The sequence below is a fragment of the Quercus robur genome, chromosome 8 (assembly GCF_932294415.1).
Source record: "Quercus robur chromosome 8, dhQueRobu3.1, whole genome shotgun sequence".
Taxonomy (NCBI): Eukaryota; Viridiplantae; Streptophyta; class Magnoliopsida; order Fagales; family Fagaceae; genus Quercus; species Quercus robur.
This window is the reverse complement of record NC_065541.1, coordinates 51,107,535-51,126,179: the sequence shown is the minus strand read 5'-3', so window position 1 is coordinate 51,126,179 and position 18,645 is coordinate 51,107,535. Positions and strand designations below refer to the sequence as shown.

Below are 18,645 nucleotides of genomic sequence, written 5' to 3'. Positions count from 1 at the left end.
AACGTGGCTATAAATCCCTCAAGCCTATAGTTATAGGTTTTAGGCCACGGCTAAAAATGCGGCTATAGGCCGAATTATGCTATAGCCACATTTTCAGGAGCTATAGCTGTGTTTTTAAAACGCAGCTATAGAACCTTTTTTTGTAGTGTCTGAATCTAAATTGAAGTAAACTCATCTCTTAGGGAATTAATTACAATCTCTGAATCTCCCTTTATGACGAAGCTTTTACTTTTGCTTCTTGTATCATATAGCCAAAGGATGCCATTGAAGTAGACTCATCTCTTAGGGAATTAATAACAATCTCCGAATCTCCCTCTCCAGGACCATTGAATCAATTCCAATGTCAACAGAATATTCTAAAGCTCTTATTGCTGCCAAAACTTCTACCTCAACCACTAAATATGGAAGAGTTATATTCTGTCACATCAATGCAATAACTAGTCCGGGAAATTGTTAATGTACACATCTTATTGCCCAGTGCACACACAATGCATGATGCATACAATTTATTTTTTGAAAAACTGAAATATATCACAGCTTAATGAAAATATTGCAAAACTTATTGTGTAGGTATTAATATTTTTACTCTAAGAATTTTTTAACCTTCTTTTATTTTTGGAGGGTCATATGCGTGAAGTGGCAGGACATATAGGAAATGTGTAAAATTTGTTGCGAATTGTTTTGTGTCCAATTTGTCCATACTTCACAGACTTTCTTTTTTTTCTGAGGAAACCAGGCTTAGATTTGGGTTGACATTGATAGTCTCTTTTTTTTTTTTTTTGGTATAAAAGGGTTGACATTTACAACCAAAGACATACAATTAAGAGTACCGCACTGCTTCTTCATGGGACCAATATTCATTTTCTTCCAATAAAGAAAGTGTTTATTCTCATTCTTCAATCTGCACCAACTGAGTAATCTATTTTTTTATACACTTTTGTTTCACAATCAATTAACAAGTTTTAGTGTGGGTTCCAGTTAACTCAATTAGTAAAATCTCTAATGGTTGTATAAAATACCTGGGATTCAATCCTCACTTACACCAAAAACTGATTAATGTCTTGGTCTGATGATAAAAAGCTATCATCAAGAGCAGACGCAAAAACTCTCCCAACAAAAAATAAAAAATAAAAAAATTAACAAGCTTCAGTCTCTATCATTCTTGTCACATCAAAATTGTCACTTTCAAGAAAAAAGTGGAAGTTTAGGTTATGTTTGGTAACAGTTTTTGTTTTCTATTTTCAAAAACTTATTTTTAGGAATATAAAGAAAAAACAATTTTCTTGTATTTTTAAAATCAAAAACATGTTTGGTTAGTTAAATTAAAAAGATAGTTTTTTGAAGAAAAAAATATAAAATACTAAAATATGTTATGACTAGAATTTAAACTCTAATGCTAACTCATTAAATGAGACAAATTCATTAAATTTAATAGGTGTTTTCATTGACTTTTGAAAATTAGAAACTAAAAACAATCTTTTGCATGTTTTCAGTTTCCTTCACAAATTGAGTTTTAAGAACAGTTTTTGTTTTTTGTCTATTTTGGGTTGCCAAACAAGTTTTTTAGTCTCAAAAATAGAAAATTGTTTTTGGAAACAGAAAATAATGGGAGAAAACAGTTATCAAACATACCCTTAAATTTACTGAAAGAAAAAATTATTGAAAATTTCTTTACCCAAAAATGGCAGTAGACTTTTTGTATGAGAGAGAAAGTTGATGAATTGGGGACCACCTTGTACAAAGTAAAAAGTCATTAGTGTTACATATACATGTAAAGATATCGATTTACGCAAACCTTCCTCATTTCATGGTTTCAACTTTAAAGGTCCTCACTTTCCTTTGAAATATCGTTTCATAGTATCTTGTGAGAAAAACTATCTGCCGTTAAGGGCCCGTTTGGTAATGTTGTTCTAGTAACGTTGTTTGTATTTTTTGGAAATACATGTGGGTGAAAAAGTGTGTGAAAATATGTGTAATGTTGTTTAAAAACTAAAAGTTGAATCGGGTATTGGGAGATTAAGCTAAACCAGTAGAGAAAGAGAGAGAATTTCAAAGAGACTTTAAAGTGCCCTTTGGAAAGTGAAACAAGATTGACTTTGGTAGTGATAGAGTTCTCTGCCTCTAATAACTTTGCATGATGGAAGGTATATTATATGTTGCAGTGGGAGAAAATGTGAAAGAGCACAAATCACTCCTGTTATAGGCAATACACAACTCTGGAGGAAAAAATAAATGCATTATTCATGTTCATCGACCTGCACAGATGATCCCCTTTAGTAAGTTGGCATCACATACTTATATTACAATTAAATTTTGCAAAAATATTTGTACTCAATAATATAGATGCTCCATTATCAGGACATGTGTAACACGCCCCTTAGAAAGTGCCTATAAATGTGCATGTATATGAATATCTTGTAATATTTTAATTGGAAATTAAACATGGATGTTGATTTTTTCTGTGATCATCATTTTATGATTTTCCATGTATTTGTAATTGTTTTGAGAGAGAAAGGGAAGGAAAAATCAGATTAGAGCTATCAATGAAAACTAAAAGTGGATGAAAAAGTTGGCCATAGTTAAGATGAATTAAATTTGGTTAAAACTTATAAGAGGTTGGTCCGTCTGAACTTTATATTGATTTGGAAGCAGTTTTGATTCTTGAACCCACAATTTAATTTTATGATGAATTTGGTTGAACAATTTATTGACATCTACCAAGTTGACTGATGTTTTGTTTTGGTATATATGGGAAACTCCTTTTCTGTCTTTACTGTTTCTAGATTTCTTACATGCCTTTTAGTATATAGTTGGGTGAATTTATTATTATTGTTTCTTGGTTTGCAGTGGGTGGAAGATGGCCAGCAAACTCACTGCAGGAACAGGAATTGAGGGCATACAGGGAAATTGAGAGACAAAATATGAATAAGGCCCTAATTGATTACCTTTCTATCTGTCGCCAAATGGGGGTAGTGTACCTTCTTCTGCCTCCTCCCCAGCATATAAGCAATTACTTGTCTTTGAGTTGTTTCTAAGATTTTCAAAAAGTAGATAAGACAACTAAAGCTACATGTTTAGCATGGAAATCCTTTAGAACATTGTTTTTATCATATGATATGATTTGAACTCATGACATCTGCTCTATAGCTGTAGCATATTATGCCTAAGTCAACAAAAATGGGGTCAGTTTACAATGCTTATAGATAATAAGAGATAAAGTATTAAAATTTGGTTAGTACATTGGGGTGATCAGTGATGGTATTAAAATCTGTAGAGCTCCTTCAAAACTGGATAATTGGAACATCTTCTGGACTTTCTCATTTATTCTGGCATTGATGACTTTCTAATGTAGGTGCGAGCAGATATACTATACACTGAAACGGACAACATTGAAGAGGGAATTGTGGAAATCATCTTCCAGCATGGGATGAGGGAGCTTGGTATGGGGGCAGCAGCCGAAAAGCACTATTCAAAGTAAAAATCAATAAGAAATTTTCTTTTAATGTACTAAACATCTTATTCCCTTTTAGTACCATTGGCATTCACCATGGGAAATAGAGAAATTGAATGATTCTGGTAGATGTGCTTTGTATAGTGCAAAGTTTTGTTCATTCATCATACATAGGTGATGAGTCTTGACCAGATAAGCTGCGGGCTGAATTGTTATATTAAGGAAAATTATTTGACCATGGAGATATAAAGGACCATCATAGTAACCGACTAAAATATTTGACTGAGAAATTAAATCTTTAATGAGATAATTAAGAATATGGTCAGGAATAAGACAATGTACCAGGCAACTAGAGATACTCTAGTTTGTTCTGGCCTTAGGATATCCTTCGTAAGTGGTAGAATTGGTCAATTGGTCTTATTCAATAGTTGATTAACTTCCTTTGCAATAAAAGATTTATATCATTGTTGTTATGTTTATTTTGTGAATATTGTGTTTCCAAGCCCCTTTCTAGTTTAGTCAAAATAAAAAATTGGTAGTACTGCTTTTTTAGAAACTTTTTTTTTTTTCTATTTCATTTTATTTAAGACAATTAAGTACCCTATGGTATGACATTCACCAGATTCTATGATAGTTTTTCTAAACCTTAAAATACTATCTCTTAAGTCAATCTCACTGTCCTCCAATTTTTCCCATGTTGGCTCTCTCTTCCTGAGAAACCTACAAAGGTGAAAACCTTTGCACCTATCTCGTATAGGTAGCCTCCCTTTCCCCACATCGGTGGAACACTCCTCCCTCCTTTTTCTTCCTTTTCACCCATATCCTCACATGGATGACATCACAGGGAAGTGTGCGAGCTTATCACTGAACACGAAAGAAGCCCAAACAGTCAATCTTGCCCCTGACATTGTGAACAATAGCAGGATCCTTGTTGCTCAACTCTTCACAAAATGTCATGTTAATGTGGAAGCCTTAGTGCGAACCCTTAAAAGCATGTGGCACTCTATTCAAAACTTCAAGGTTCGCGACCTTGGCTCAAACACAATCCTGATCATCTTCGACGATGACACCGCACCGATGAAAATCCTCACACAAGGGCCCTAGTCTTTTGACAAATACTTGATCAGGTTGTACAAACCAAAAGATGATGAATCCACAAATGATGCAATCTTCCTTCATACATCTTTCTGGGTACAAATCCACAACCTCCCTCTTCGATGAATGACCAAAGAGAACGCTGAGGTCATAGGGAATACACTGGGCACTGTGGAACAAGTCAATGTGTCCGCGAATGGTGAATGTCATGGTTGCTATATACGGGTCCGAGTTCGCATTGACATCGATCAACCTCTCTACCAAGGTAGGTTTGTAAACATGGGCGAGACCGAACCACTCTGGATATCCTTTTAGTATGAACGCCTACCAATATTCTATTATTGGTGCGACACCCTAAACCACGATGAGAGGGGTTGCAAGCTCTGGACAGAAAGTGGCAGCACACTATCAAAGGACGAGCAACAATACGACGCATGGCTTAGGGCCGCCATATGCAACCTCCAACAACCATAAGTTGTACACTCCTCTACTATCCCTCACTCTGCCCCTCCCTGTACTCCCAAACCAACTCCCACACCTCCGACGAGAACAACAACTCCCATAAACGAAGGTGCTTACCAATATGGTGATTCCTGGAGCAACGATGCACAAGGCCAGAGTAGTCGTACGCCGGAAGACCAGCAACGTTACAAGCAGAACGATAGCCATGGCCTCCCTCTCTCCCACATGACAACTGGAGTAGGTGAACCACACATGAGTGGCATGGTTGGTAGTCCCAGGGGAGCATCTAACACACCTGTGTCCCACCCAAAAGTCACGCCAAAGCTACCCATTTTAGAACCTGCTAAAAGCTTAGCTTGGAGCAATGAGCCAAACCCTAGAGAAGGTTATGTTACCAGAGCTGAACTCTCCCAAAAGCAAGTAAACTCCGGAGGTAATGTCTCCTCAAACCCAGCTAAGTCAAGCACCTTGGAAGCAAGTGAAGTACGCTAAATGATAGTGACAAGAGACAAATTGGCAGCAATCGAGGATATGGAAAATGACATTCTGCAAGCAATAGAAAAAGCTGAAAAAAGTCAAAGATTATAATGGGATATTAATACTAGGCCTACGCCTATGATATTTGAAGATGAAGTGGGCTGGATTGATGACTCGGCTGGGCCCACGAGAAGATTTTGGAAGCGTATTACTAGAAGTGGTGAAATACAAAGCTCAACACCTACCACTAACAAAGGATCCCAAAAGAGAGATGGCCCAACTCCCTTACAGGAACTTGACCCAAACACCATCCCCTTAAAGCGAAAGAAAGGAAAGAAGTCAACTGAGACTGCATGGGAAAACAAACACAACATGGTTGGTGATATGGCGAAGGCTACGGTGCAGCCCCGCCCAACCCAATAAGTATCTTATCCTGGAACTGCTAAGGGTCTGGGAACTCTCAATCAGTTCTTGCACTCACCAAAATGGTGAAAGTTAAAGCTCCCCTTTTGATCTTCCTTATGGAGACAAAAGCCAACATAGCATATATGTCAAAGATTCAGACAAAGCGAGACTACACACAAGGAATAATAGTCCCGAGTGATGGGAAGAGTGGAGGTCTCGCCCTCCTATGGAAAGAAGGCACAACTGTTTAGACCAATAAGTATTCAAACTCCCACATTGACGTCATCATTCCTGATTCTGTAACCGGCCAACATTGGAGGGTCACAGGTTTCTATGGCCACCTTGATTAGCAGAAGAGACATACATCCTAAAAGCTCCTAGAATATATACATGCACAACTTGAACTCCCTTGGGTTGTTTTTTGGGACTTTAATGAGATTACTCACACTGATGAAAAATGTGGATGGGCAGAGAGGAGTGTTGATCAAATGATAGCATTCAAAGATGTCCTTAACTTTTGTGACCTCCAAGACTTGGGCTTCGGTGGCCCAAATTACACATGGTGCAACGAAAGACTTAGGCAGCAACGTACGTTAATTTGCCTTGATAGAATGGTGGCAAACTCCGCATGGCGAGCCATATTTTGTGAGCAAAGGTGCAACATCAATCCATGGCGACCACTGACCACTGTTCCCTACTGCTGCACTTAACCCATGGATGCAAAGCTTGGAAATGAAAGTGTCAGTTTCGTTTTGAAACGATGTGGCTACGGGACCCAGCATGCAAGGAAGTTGTGGAATTAGCTTGGAATGGGATTAGCACTACTAGTGAGAACCACACCATCCAAGCTAAAATAAAGAATTGTTAGGACCAGCTCCAATGGTGGAACAAAAACGTTTTTGGGCACATTGATAAGCAACTAAAGGATCGGCAGGAAAAACTTCAACAACTTGAGTCCCTCAACATGCTACATGAATATGCCAAGGATATTTAACGTCTTTGGAAAGAAATTAATGAGCTAATGGATAAGGAAAATGACATGTGGCACTAGAGATCATGAGTTCTATGGATGCAGGAAGGAGACCACAACACCAAGTTTTTCCACTCTATAGCAACTTAGAGGCGTCAAAAAAACACTATCTTGGGACTACAAGATGACTTTGGTTGCTGGAGAGACAATGTAGAGGACATAGAGACTATTGTGTTGGACTATTACACATCCATTTTCCAATCAGGCATGCCATCCACTTTCGCAGCAGTAGAGGAAGCTCTTGAACCAAAGGTAACACCAGAAATGAATGCTGCTTTGCTCAGTGAGTTCCACCCTGATGAAGTCAGAGATGCTCTCCAACAAATGCACCCGCTCAAATCCAAACCCAACGGTATGCCACCTGTCTTTTATCAGAAATTTTGGAATATTGTCAAATCAAATGTTACAGAATGTGTTCTTAGTACTTTAAACTCTGGTATCATGCCCTCTAATATAAATGCCACACACATATGCTTAATATCAAAAAAATTTAATCCACAAAAAATCACAGACTACCGTCCCATTAGCCTCAGTAATGTTCTTTCCCGCATCATCTCAAAAGTCTTCGCTAGCCGCTTAAAACAAATTCTGCCTGATGTCATTACCACCTCCCAAAGTGCTTTTCTCTCTGACAGGTTGATCATAGACAACATATTGGTGGCATTTGAAACAATGCATCATATCAACCAAAGGCGAAAGGGGAAGGATGGTCTCATGGCCATCAAACTCGACATGAGTAAGGCTTTTGACAGAGTTAAGTGGCCATGCTTGGAAAGGATCATGAGGAAACTTGGCTTCCATGACCGTTGGATTTCTTTGATAATGATGTGTGTCACAACCATATCATACTCGATTTTACTAAATGGTGAACCACGAGGAATGATCAGGCCAACTAGGGGGATCTGGCGAGGCGATCCAATATCCCCCTACCTATTTTTATTATGTGTCAAGGGACTCTCGGCCATGCTTAAAAAGGAAGAACTTCAAGGTCACATCAAAGGTGTCTCGGTCTACCGCGGAGCGCCACCCATCTCGCACCTCCTATTCGCGAACAACAGCTTAATATTCTGCAAGGCCAATATGAATGAGTGTAACAAAGTTTGGAAGGTGTTGAGAGACTATGAGGCAGCCTCGGGTCAGCAGATGAACAGAGAAAAAACTTCGCTATTTTTCAACAAAAACACAAGCATGGAAATCTAAAACTCCATCAAAAGCCCCTTTAGAGCCCAAATTATCAAGCAGCATGACCAATACTTAAGACTCCCCTCTCTAATCGACAAAGGTAAAAATAAAGCTTTCAACAAACTAAAAGACTAGGTGGGGAAAAAGATAGCGGGATGGAAAGGGAAGCTTCTCTCAAATGCAGGTCGAGAAACACTCATTAAAGTCGTCGCCCAAGCAGCTCCAACCTATACGATGAGTTGTTTCAAATTGCTAGAATCACTATGTAGAGAACTTGGCTCCATGATTAGTAGATTTTGGTGGGGGGGGAAAAATGAAAAGAGGAAAATACCTTGGATTGCTTGGGATAAGCTTTGCAAGCTGAAGGTTGAAGGGGGCATGGGCTTTAGGGATTTAAAGGCTTTCAACCTAGCTCTCTTGGCAAAACAAGGCTGGCGCCTCATGCAGAACCAAAACTCCTTGTTCCACCAAGTCTTCAAGGCCAAGTACTTTGCAAATGATACATTTTTGGATGCGCAACTTGGCAAACGGCCCTCCTTTTTATGGCGGAGTATTATGGCTGCGAAAGATGTTATTCTTGAAGGCACTCGATGGAACATTGGCAATGGCGCGAAAGTCCGAATCTAGGAAGACAAATGGATGCCAACCCCGTCATCCTACAAAGTGGTGAGCCCTCAAATGACCCTGAGTAATGGAGATTATGTTTCATGCCTAATTGACCAAGAGCTGCATGCGTGGAAAGCGGATGCTATACACCGTACCTTCCTACCACATGAAGCCCAAGTAATATTAGGCATCCCACTTAGCTCCCTCCCCACTTAGGGCCGTCTAGTCTGGGCCGTAACACCAATAGGGCCTTCTCTGTTCGTTGTGCTTACCACGTGTCCAAAAAGCTTCTTGACAGCCAAGCTGAAGGACAGTGCTTAGACAACTCAGCAATGAAAGCCTTATGGAAGTTGACATGGGGACTGAAATGCTCGAGCAAAATCCTAAACTTCGCCTGGCAAGCTTGCAAGAACATACTTCCAACGAAGACCCGACTTCGAGACCGCCACATTCCAATTGAGGTGGACTATGATCTGTGTGAGAAGGTTGAAACCACAGGGCATGTCTTGTGGAAATGCAACTTAGCCAAAGAGGTATGGACTACCCTCAAGATTCACCTACCCAATCAGTCATGGGAACCTCGTGATTTCATAGATATACTCTGGCTATTCCAGGAAAATCACTCCCATGCTGACATGGAAATCCTCATTACCACGGCATGGGGCATTTGGAACAATAGGAACAATATTAGGCAGGGAGCCACTTCAAAAACTGCTTCGGGAATCATTAATGATGCCCACCGATACATGACTGAGTATTGGAAAGTAGCAAGCCACCCCATGCCCAGGCAAGCCATAACCTCTCCCAAATTTTGGAAACCTCCGCCCCCAGACTGGTACAAAATAAATGTTGATGCCACGGTGTTCGTCGAAGCAGGACAGTGTGGCCTTGGGGTCGTGATCCGTAATGACAGAGGCAACTCATGGGAGCGCTTTCTAAAATGCTTTCGTATCCGCTTGGAGCAATGGAAGCAGAGGCCAAGGCTTTGGAATGTGGGATCATCTTCGCATGGGAGCTAGGACTCAGATAAGTCATCGTGGAAGAGGACTCACAGGTGGTAATCCATGCACTCAACCGAGGGACCACTACCCCCTGCCAATCCAGCAAATCATCTCAGGTGCTCAGACCTGGCTGCCAAACTTCAGATCATGGAAAGCAATTTTGCTCAACGAGATCGTAATAAAGCAGCTCATTTAATGGCTAGGCACATTAAAGACATTGTGGACTGTTTAATATGGGTGGAAGATACTTCCCCTCCCATTGTATCTCAGATTCAATCTAATGTAATTTCCTTGGGTCTTACCCACGTTGAATGAAAATTTACAACTCTTTCCCTATCAAAAAAAAAAAAAGTCAATCTCACTTCATTATTACATGATTGAAACATAAGTGCATGCTAATTAACATTGCAAGAAATTGATGGACCTTAAGTCCAGGAAAGCCATCTATGTCTGCCTAAAAGCACCTATTTTCTGTCACATTAAGTTCATCCGCAAGGGGCATCTCATCCACACCAGGTTTATTGATATTTTTGTTGTTCTTTCTTTTTTTATGCTAGTGCATGCTAATTATTGGAAACATAGGTGAAATACAAAGAGAAACTTTTACACTTTTTAACAACTTTATGATTGGTATCTATGATTACAAGATGCCGAATTGATATTAATGAGGGAAATGCTATACTGAAAAAGTTCTTTTCAATATGCTTGAGATTCTTTTCTTGTTGATATTTTAAAAATTCTTGAAAATTTTCCATGATATCAACAAGCATGGCTACTAGCACAAGTTAATTTGACTCAACTAAGCCTTAAAGCAAAGATAATTGCTAATGTGAGTACCATATCAATATAGGGAAGGTAGCTTAAATGGAGCTGTCGCAGATGTTAGATCCTCATTGTTGCAAGAAAGTCGAAATACTAGAGCTGGAGCATCAACCGACTTGAGATTATCATATTTGAGGCAAAATGATGGGCAAATACCCATCAATCCAGCCCATATTCCTTCTGCAATGAAACGTTTGGAGGAAGCAGAACTGAGGTTTTCTCCCTCGGTGGTATTGGCAAGTTCTAATGAATGGGTTCAGTTTTCAAGGAGTTATCCACCAGGTTCAAATTATTCAGCATGTCCATCACATCAAGTTGTTGATATAGGTCAGATTCCATCTGTGAGGACTGAGCTGGGTGAGAATGTATTAAAGTTAGGGCCACTTCCTGAGTCCAAAGAGAATCTCAATCATTCATCCCTTCTCAGTGTATTGATATGTGCATAACTTCCATATGTTGGGCATATACGTCTAAGCAATGTCGCATGTCTGTTTATTGTGTTGAGACTTCAGGTTTTAGGTCTTAACAATTAGCATGTTACCTTTGTCTCTAGCACTAATCAATTTGGTTGATTCAATGACCAAATCATATGGAAAGCTCTGAAAACTTAAATTGTTTGACTTATTCTAGCAGGATGGGAGAATAGATGATATTCTTTATGCTCGACTTGAACAAGCCATGGCAGAGGCTGAAAACGCTAGGTGTGAAGCATTGCAGGAGGCAGCCAGGCTTGGAAAAGCTGCAAAAAATGCCATTGAGGCTACCCAAAGGTTAAATTTCTTGTTACTAGCATATAATTTTTAACTTTTTCCATGCATTTGGATTATATACATATGGAGAGAGAGAGAGAGAGAGTTCAGGAAGAAAATAGCATTATTGAGATGAAATTCATATTTTCTTTTCTCGTCATTGTACAGATCTTGTACATAACAATTAAATCACTTGAACCATATATCATATTTAGGATGAGATGATGGTCAAGATCCCAATGCTCTATGCATGGAATTTCTTCTATTACGAACTTGAAAAATTCCATATTCTTACATAAATTGCCTATTTGCAAGCTAAGGTGTCAGAAAGCTTATATGATGAAGAGTTGAAAAAAAGAAAAGAAATTGAGGAAGCACTAGCAAAAGAAAAGGAAAAACTTATAAAGATGAAGAAACAGAGAAATGAATTCATGGAAGAACTCCAAATTGTCTTGGATAAAAACTCATTATTTGAGAACCAAATTGCAGAATCTGATAAGATAGTAAAGGGTTTGGAGCAGAGGATTGCCTTAGCTGTGGAACAGTTACAAAATTACAAAAAGGAATGGGATGAGTTGCAGACAGAGTATTGTAATGCACTAAAAGAAGTTCAAGAGCTGAGAAGCAAACAAGGAGTGGTATCAAGCAAACACATGCCTTACTTCCTCTCTGAGTTCTCTTATATGGAGATCAAGGTAGCAACTCAAAACTTTGATCCATCTCTGAAAATTAGGCAAGGAAGATATAGGAGCATTTATAACGGCGTCTGGCATCACATGCAGGTGGCTATAAAGATGCTACACCGTCATAGTTTGCAAGAACCCTTCGGATTACAACGTGAGGTAGGATGGTTCCTGCCCTGCATATTTATATGTGAACTGGTTGAATTAATTGTTCTAACTCATATGTCATTGGGAGCATTGACTATATATCTATTTAGGACTTGAAAATCTAAATGATTAGTAATGTAAATTACTTGCAGGTTTTCTTACATCTCCAGTACTAGGGTCAAATTGGTGTGTGTGGCACATTTAATAGGTTTCATATCGTTTGATGATCCAAATTGATGGCTATGCCCAAAATAAATGTAAATATTATTGATTATTGAATGACTGACATACATTTTGTTTGATCTAAATTTTTGGCTTAAATTATGTGTTTCATGATTTATCCATATGTCAATACCATTACCGTAATTAATTTACTCTTTTATATTTTTCACAACTTAAAAGACATTTTTTTTTATTAAAAAAAAATCCAAATCTGCACACTAGTTATATCCACATTGACTCATGCTAGTTGGGTGTATTTCAGGTTGATATATTGAGTAAATTGAGGCATCCCAATCTTGTCACACTAATTGGATCCTGCCAAGAAGCTTGTGCTCTCATCTATGAGTATCTCCCCAATGGAAGCCTTGGAGATCAACTTAGATGCAAGGACAAGATGGCCCAATTATCATGGAAAACTCGAATAAGCATAGCCACTGTGTTGTGCCGTGTACTCATCTTTCTTCATTCCTCCAAACCTATCAGCATAATGCACGGTGATTTGACTCCTGCCAATATCCTCCTTGATGCCAACTTCGTTAGCAAACTAAGTGACTTTGGTATTTGTCATCTTTTACCTCATGATCAAAGTTCAAGGAACACAGCACTAGGCACTTTTGCATACATGGATCCCAAGTTCCTTTCAACAGGAGTTTACTTTAAAGTCAAATGTTTATTCATTTGGAATCATATTATTGCAGTTATTGACTGGAAGGCCCGCCATAAGAATTACAAAGGATGTGCTATATGCATTAGATGTTGGTAAGTTGAAAGAGCTCCTAGATCCTTTGGCTGGAGATTGGCCATTTAAGCAGGCTGAACAGTTGGCTTACTTGGCTTTGAGGTGTTGTAATCCAAAGCAAAAGAACCGTCCAGACCTTGGGTTAGAGGTCTTGACTGTACTTGAATCAATGAGCACTACATGTGGAGTCTCATCCTCAACCTTCCTGGGATCTGAAGAGAATTTCAAACCTCCTGCATATCTTGTGTGCCCCATCTCTCATGTAAGTTTTTTGGTTTTTCAATTGATAAATTAATCTCCCTCCATCCCACTATAGTAATAATTTTCTACTAATTCTATAATAAATCACTAATCAATACAACTCTTTAAGCATCCGAAACCCTTTCTTATTACCTGTAATATGATTACTTACAAGTTTCTCAAGTAGTTACTATCTCGTTGGCAAAAGGTTTTTCTGCATGTGCCTGTCCCCATCTATTAGGAGTATAGCTTTGATTGGAAATCTCTTTTTCTTCTTGGAAAGTCTTTATGCTAAAAGCCTATTTAATTGGAATATTTATTTCTTTTTAAAAAAGTCATTTATTTTAGGATAAAACATATCTGACCCTGTGGTCTAATCACAAATCCTATAGTATCTAATTGTTCTAATCAATTAATTCTGTTCACTTCCTGTTAAGATCAATAATAAAAATTAGTCATGTGATAGTAATTAGATACCACTGGCCCACTAGGGACTTAATTAGAGAGAAATATGTGTGAGTGTACGGGTCCGTTGCATCTAATATGACTAACTTCAGTTGATGATTCAAACAAAAAGTGAAGTAGACAATTAAGTTCCACAAAGAGTGAATAGAAAGAATTGGAAATCCAAGAGGTTTCAACAAAACTACATCAAACCACAGGGGGTATAAGGCCATTTTACTCTTTCTTTTATTTGCAAACTTGCAGGAAGTCATGCAAGATCTACAAGTGGCAGCGGATGGTTATACTTATGAAGCAGAGGCTTTGAGAGAATGGCTGGAAAGTGGTCATGATACTTCACCAATGACAAATCTTAAGCTTGAACACTTCAATCTTTTACCCAACCATGCTCTTCGTTCTGCCATTCAGGTGTGGCAGAAAAAGCATTGAAATTCTAGATTATGTTCTTTCTTATTAGTTATACACACTGTTCTGTACATAGTTTTTGTTTTTCTGATCAACAAGGTTCAACCTAAAGCTTCCACGTTTTCACATGAATGAAAATTTGCAAGGAAGCAAGAAATATTTTACTGTAAAATGATAAAGAAAAAGAACAAAAGCTTGTTTCAAATATTCATAGTTATATGAAATGGATATTGACTCAGTAAACTTATTGAAGTTTTTAGCTGGGCGATTAATGAATTCTGTGTGCTCATATGCCTTTCATTTGGCACTTAATATATATATATATATATATATATATATGTTGAAATATTCACATGTAGAATTGTTAGTTGGTTAGTGAAGTCTCACATTGGATACTAATATGAAAAATGAGTGGTTAATATGACATAATTGGGCTCATACCCATTGTCTTAAGCTTTTGGGTCAAGTAGTGTCTCTATATGTTATATTAATCTCCTAACTGGAATTTCCTTAATGTGCTCTCTCCCAACAATAACATTCAGTTTCAACATGGTACCAGAGCTTAGGCTCTAGAAAAATTTCTTCCTTTCTAAATTCGTTCCACATCTGCATTGCCACAAACGGTGTTTTTGTTGCTGTTTCACCCTCTACCATATCGATTTGAGTAAGAACGCACTCAAATCAAAAGATTGAAGAATGAAGAAATCAACGTTGCCAAAAACACCCCAAAACTCTTTTGCACACACCTACACACACTGGTAGAAGTACCTTGCAGCACACGTGCCTCACATGCCCACACACACAATCATCAAATCCCTCGCACACCATCATGAGCTCACGTACCCCACGCATCAGTGGCGACTCTAGGAAATTTTTTCAGGGTGTTCCTTAAGAAGCATAAATTACACAATTTAATAATTTGTTATATTGTTGTTTCATTAATATAAAATTATTAATTGTTGTTTAGTCTAACATAATTTAATTTGTTTGTCTTTTATTTATAATATATTGGTTAATTAAATTATTAATTATTATTTATTAGTTGCTTCCCTTAATTAATTATTAGTTAATTAAATTATTGTTTATTAGTTGCATTAGTACACATCCTATGTGCATTTACTTCCCCTAATTCAAATATTCCACTGGCCCCATGTGTCCATCCACCCCACGCCACTCAACAGACAAGTCTCATGCCTCTAATAAAAAGTTTTCAATTTTAACTAAATAAGTTGTAATAAACCGTCAACAAGAATTGAACCAAAAAAATAAATGCACATACAAGGGAAAAAAAAAAAAAAAAAATCATTGTTGCACTATGTACACAACACAACACTACAATTCACTAACTTTATTATATCTCAACTCCCAATTAATTTCAGAGTTTCAAACAAACTCAATTTTTACTTTAAAAAAAAAAAAAACACTAACAGACAAACATAACTATTTACCATTAAAAAATCTGCTATTCATATAAGCACAAAAAGACCAAAAAAAAAAAAAATACAAAATTCAACTAATAGAGCACAACACGTGGGAGGAATGGAGGATATCAATCCACCACTAGACTCTAGACACTTCTACCACGTGTTGTGCTCAAACTCACTAGAGACTTAAACAATGACTTAAACTCACCAGCCTTGCCCCTAGACTTATATCAATCCACCACTAGACTCTCTCAAGACACCAAATTCAACTCAATACTCTCTCACTCTCTGTCTTTTGTATCAGACAGTTTAAGAGATTTTTTTTCTGTGCTCGTTGCTCACTTGCTCATGAGGGAGAGATACCAGATCCGGTGAGTTTGGGCTAGGGGCGGGGCTGGCGGCTCTGCTGCTACCATGCTGCTGCTGCCTCTCCTTTCACTGCTTTACTTCAACCATCAGCCGCTAAGTCTCTTGGTTAGGCTTAGGGTTTTATTTGTTTGTTTGTGTTTTTTTTTTTTAATCTTTGATGGAATGACAGATTAGTTTTGTTTTAAAATTTTGTAAGGCCGGGCTATTTGTTTTTTATAAAATTTGGTTGATTGGGTTAAATTTTCTTTAGCTTTACTATTTTTGTGATTTATGTTGTTGTGCTAAATTTTTTGGGCTTGCTAAATTTTCTTTTATAGATTAGATTCATAAATTCTTTTTTTTTTTTTTTTTTTGCTTGAAAGTAGAACAAATAAAATTTTTTTTTTTTATTTGAGGTTGTTTGTAATTTTTCTTGAGGGTGTTCCTAATTTTTTTTAGAGGATAAACAAATAAAAAAATTAATTATTATATATAATTTTTTTTTTTTTTTTTCAGTTCAGGGTGTTCCTGGGAACACCCTGAGCTTAACGTGGCGTCGCCACTGCCACGCATCAACATGCAACACCACACACATGTGACACGTGTCAAAAGTGGATGCTGCCATGTTAGCCTTAACACAACAACATTGCCATGACACGTACATGGGATTTGGTTGATCTACCTTTAACGAAGTTTGTTATTGGGTATGAATGAGTCTACAAGATCAAGACTCACTCAAATTGTTATTTGAGTTGTATGAGGAACATCCTGTGGGCAAATGGTTCACACAAAAATATGGGGTTGATAATAAGGAGACTTTTACTTCTGTTGCTCATCTCCCCTCTATACACATACTTATTGTAGTTGCTGCCTCTCGACATAGGCATTTTTCCAAATGAAAGTCCAAAATGTTTTCTTCAACGGTAATTAAATGAAGAAGCCTACATGCAGCCTCCTCTTGGTCTCTCACATCCTCCCCCACAATGTATGATGTCTTCATCGAGTTTTATTATATGGACTCGAGCAGGCACCTTAGGCATTGTTTGTGAAATTCAGCTCCATAGCCTCTCACCTTGGGCACATTGAAAATTCCTATGATTCTTGTCTTTTAACATGATCATCACAAGAGATAACTTAGATGGCATCCAGGAGGTAAAGCAATTTCTCAATTAGAACTTTTGAGATGCAGGATCTTGGCGTGCTTAGTTATTTTCTTGGGCTTGAGATCTCCTCTTCATATGGTTACCATCTCACACAGACCATATAAGCCTCAGACCTTTTCTCTCACGTTGAACTTACTGACAGCAAAATTGATGACACTTTACTAGAGTCCAATGCTCGTCTCACTCCCTAAGATGGTGAGTCCCTTTGTGATACCCACCCTCACAAACAATCAGTTGTGAATCATTTTTACATAACTGTCACCTATCCGATTACTTTGCAACAATTCTTTGCCATCTCCAAAGCACTCTATGACATGGTCTCCACTGCTCTTCACACTCATCCCTTCAACTTTGTTCCTACATTGATGTTGATTGGGTAGGAGACCCTATTGATCGTTGCTCCACCACAAGTTTTTGCTTTTTGTTAGGTTTTGAGTTTGTAATGTTGGCAAACCATAACAAAACATGACAAAAACTAAGTCTTATTAATTTAGAATGGTTTACATTGAAGCCCAAGACAAAAAGCTTGAAAGTTCAAAAACGTGTATAAACACCTTTGAACGTTTAGACCCCCAAATTACAACTTAACCAATTCAAACTTTATGTCAAACAACTAGTGTGCGGAAACTTAACATAAGTTATAAACAGAATTGGAAATCAATCTAAGCCAATTATAAATCACATCCATAGCAGAAAATAAAAGGCAAAGATAAAGGGAAGAGAGATTCAAACACAAGGACAACACACGATGTGTTATCGAAGAGGAAACCGAAGCCCTCGGCGTAAAACCTCTCCGCCGCCCTCCAAGCGGTCAATAATCCACTAGAAAATGTAGTTGGGATACATGAACAGCAATAGACCCTCCAAGCCTAATCTACCCGATGTACCTAAGCCCTCCAAGCTTCTTGCTCTAACGAGGTTGCGCCGAACCTTTTTCTTTTCTAACTTACCGGATTCCGCTACTAGACCGTAGCATCCGCCATCCTTGGCATCTTCCAATACTTCCCAAAGCTCCAAAGACACTCAACACTCTAAATGGGTGTGGGTAGTGTTTGGATAGAAATCTCCTCTCAATAGGTATGACAATGAGAGAGGGAATGAGAAGAGACTACAAAGATTTCTCTCTAAGAATGAGTAGCTCTCTCTAATTGGGTGGGTGTTTTGAAGAAACCTCTCTTAGGGTTTTTCTTTCTGAATAGCCACACATATTTTGTGGGAATGAGGGGTATTTATACTGGTGTGAGAATGGAATACGAAAAGTTAGTTTTTCCAAAAACAGGGCTGGCTGGCGACTTGACCTCGCGACTTGACTGAGTCGCGAGTTTAAGTCGCGAGCTAACTTAATGGCCAGTCTGGATTTTTGTCGTGTAGTGCTCCAGGTGGCATGACTGTTCAGCTCCTCTGCATGCTCTGCACGTGAGCAACTTTTGGCGGCTTGCAAGCCGCGAGCCACCCGCGAGTCCTAGCCGCGAGTCTCTGCTTCACTGCACTGTCTTGAGCATTTCTTCACACTCTCTCACACACTACCCTTA

General features: G+C 38.2%; 1 pseudogene; it reads left to right on the top strand.

The window, feature by feature from the left end:
• The first annotated feature begins 2,134 nt into the window (after positions 1–2,134).
• LOC126696447 (U-box domain-containing protein 33-like) lies at positions 2,135–14,202 on the top strand (annotated as a pseudogene).
• The last annotated feature ends 4,443 nt before the right edge of the window (positions 14,203–18,645 follow it).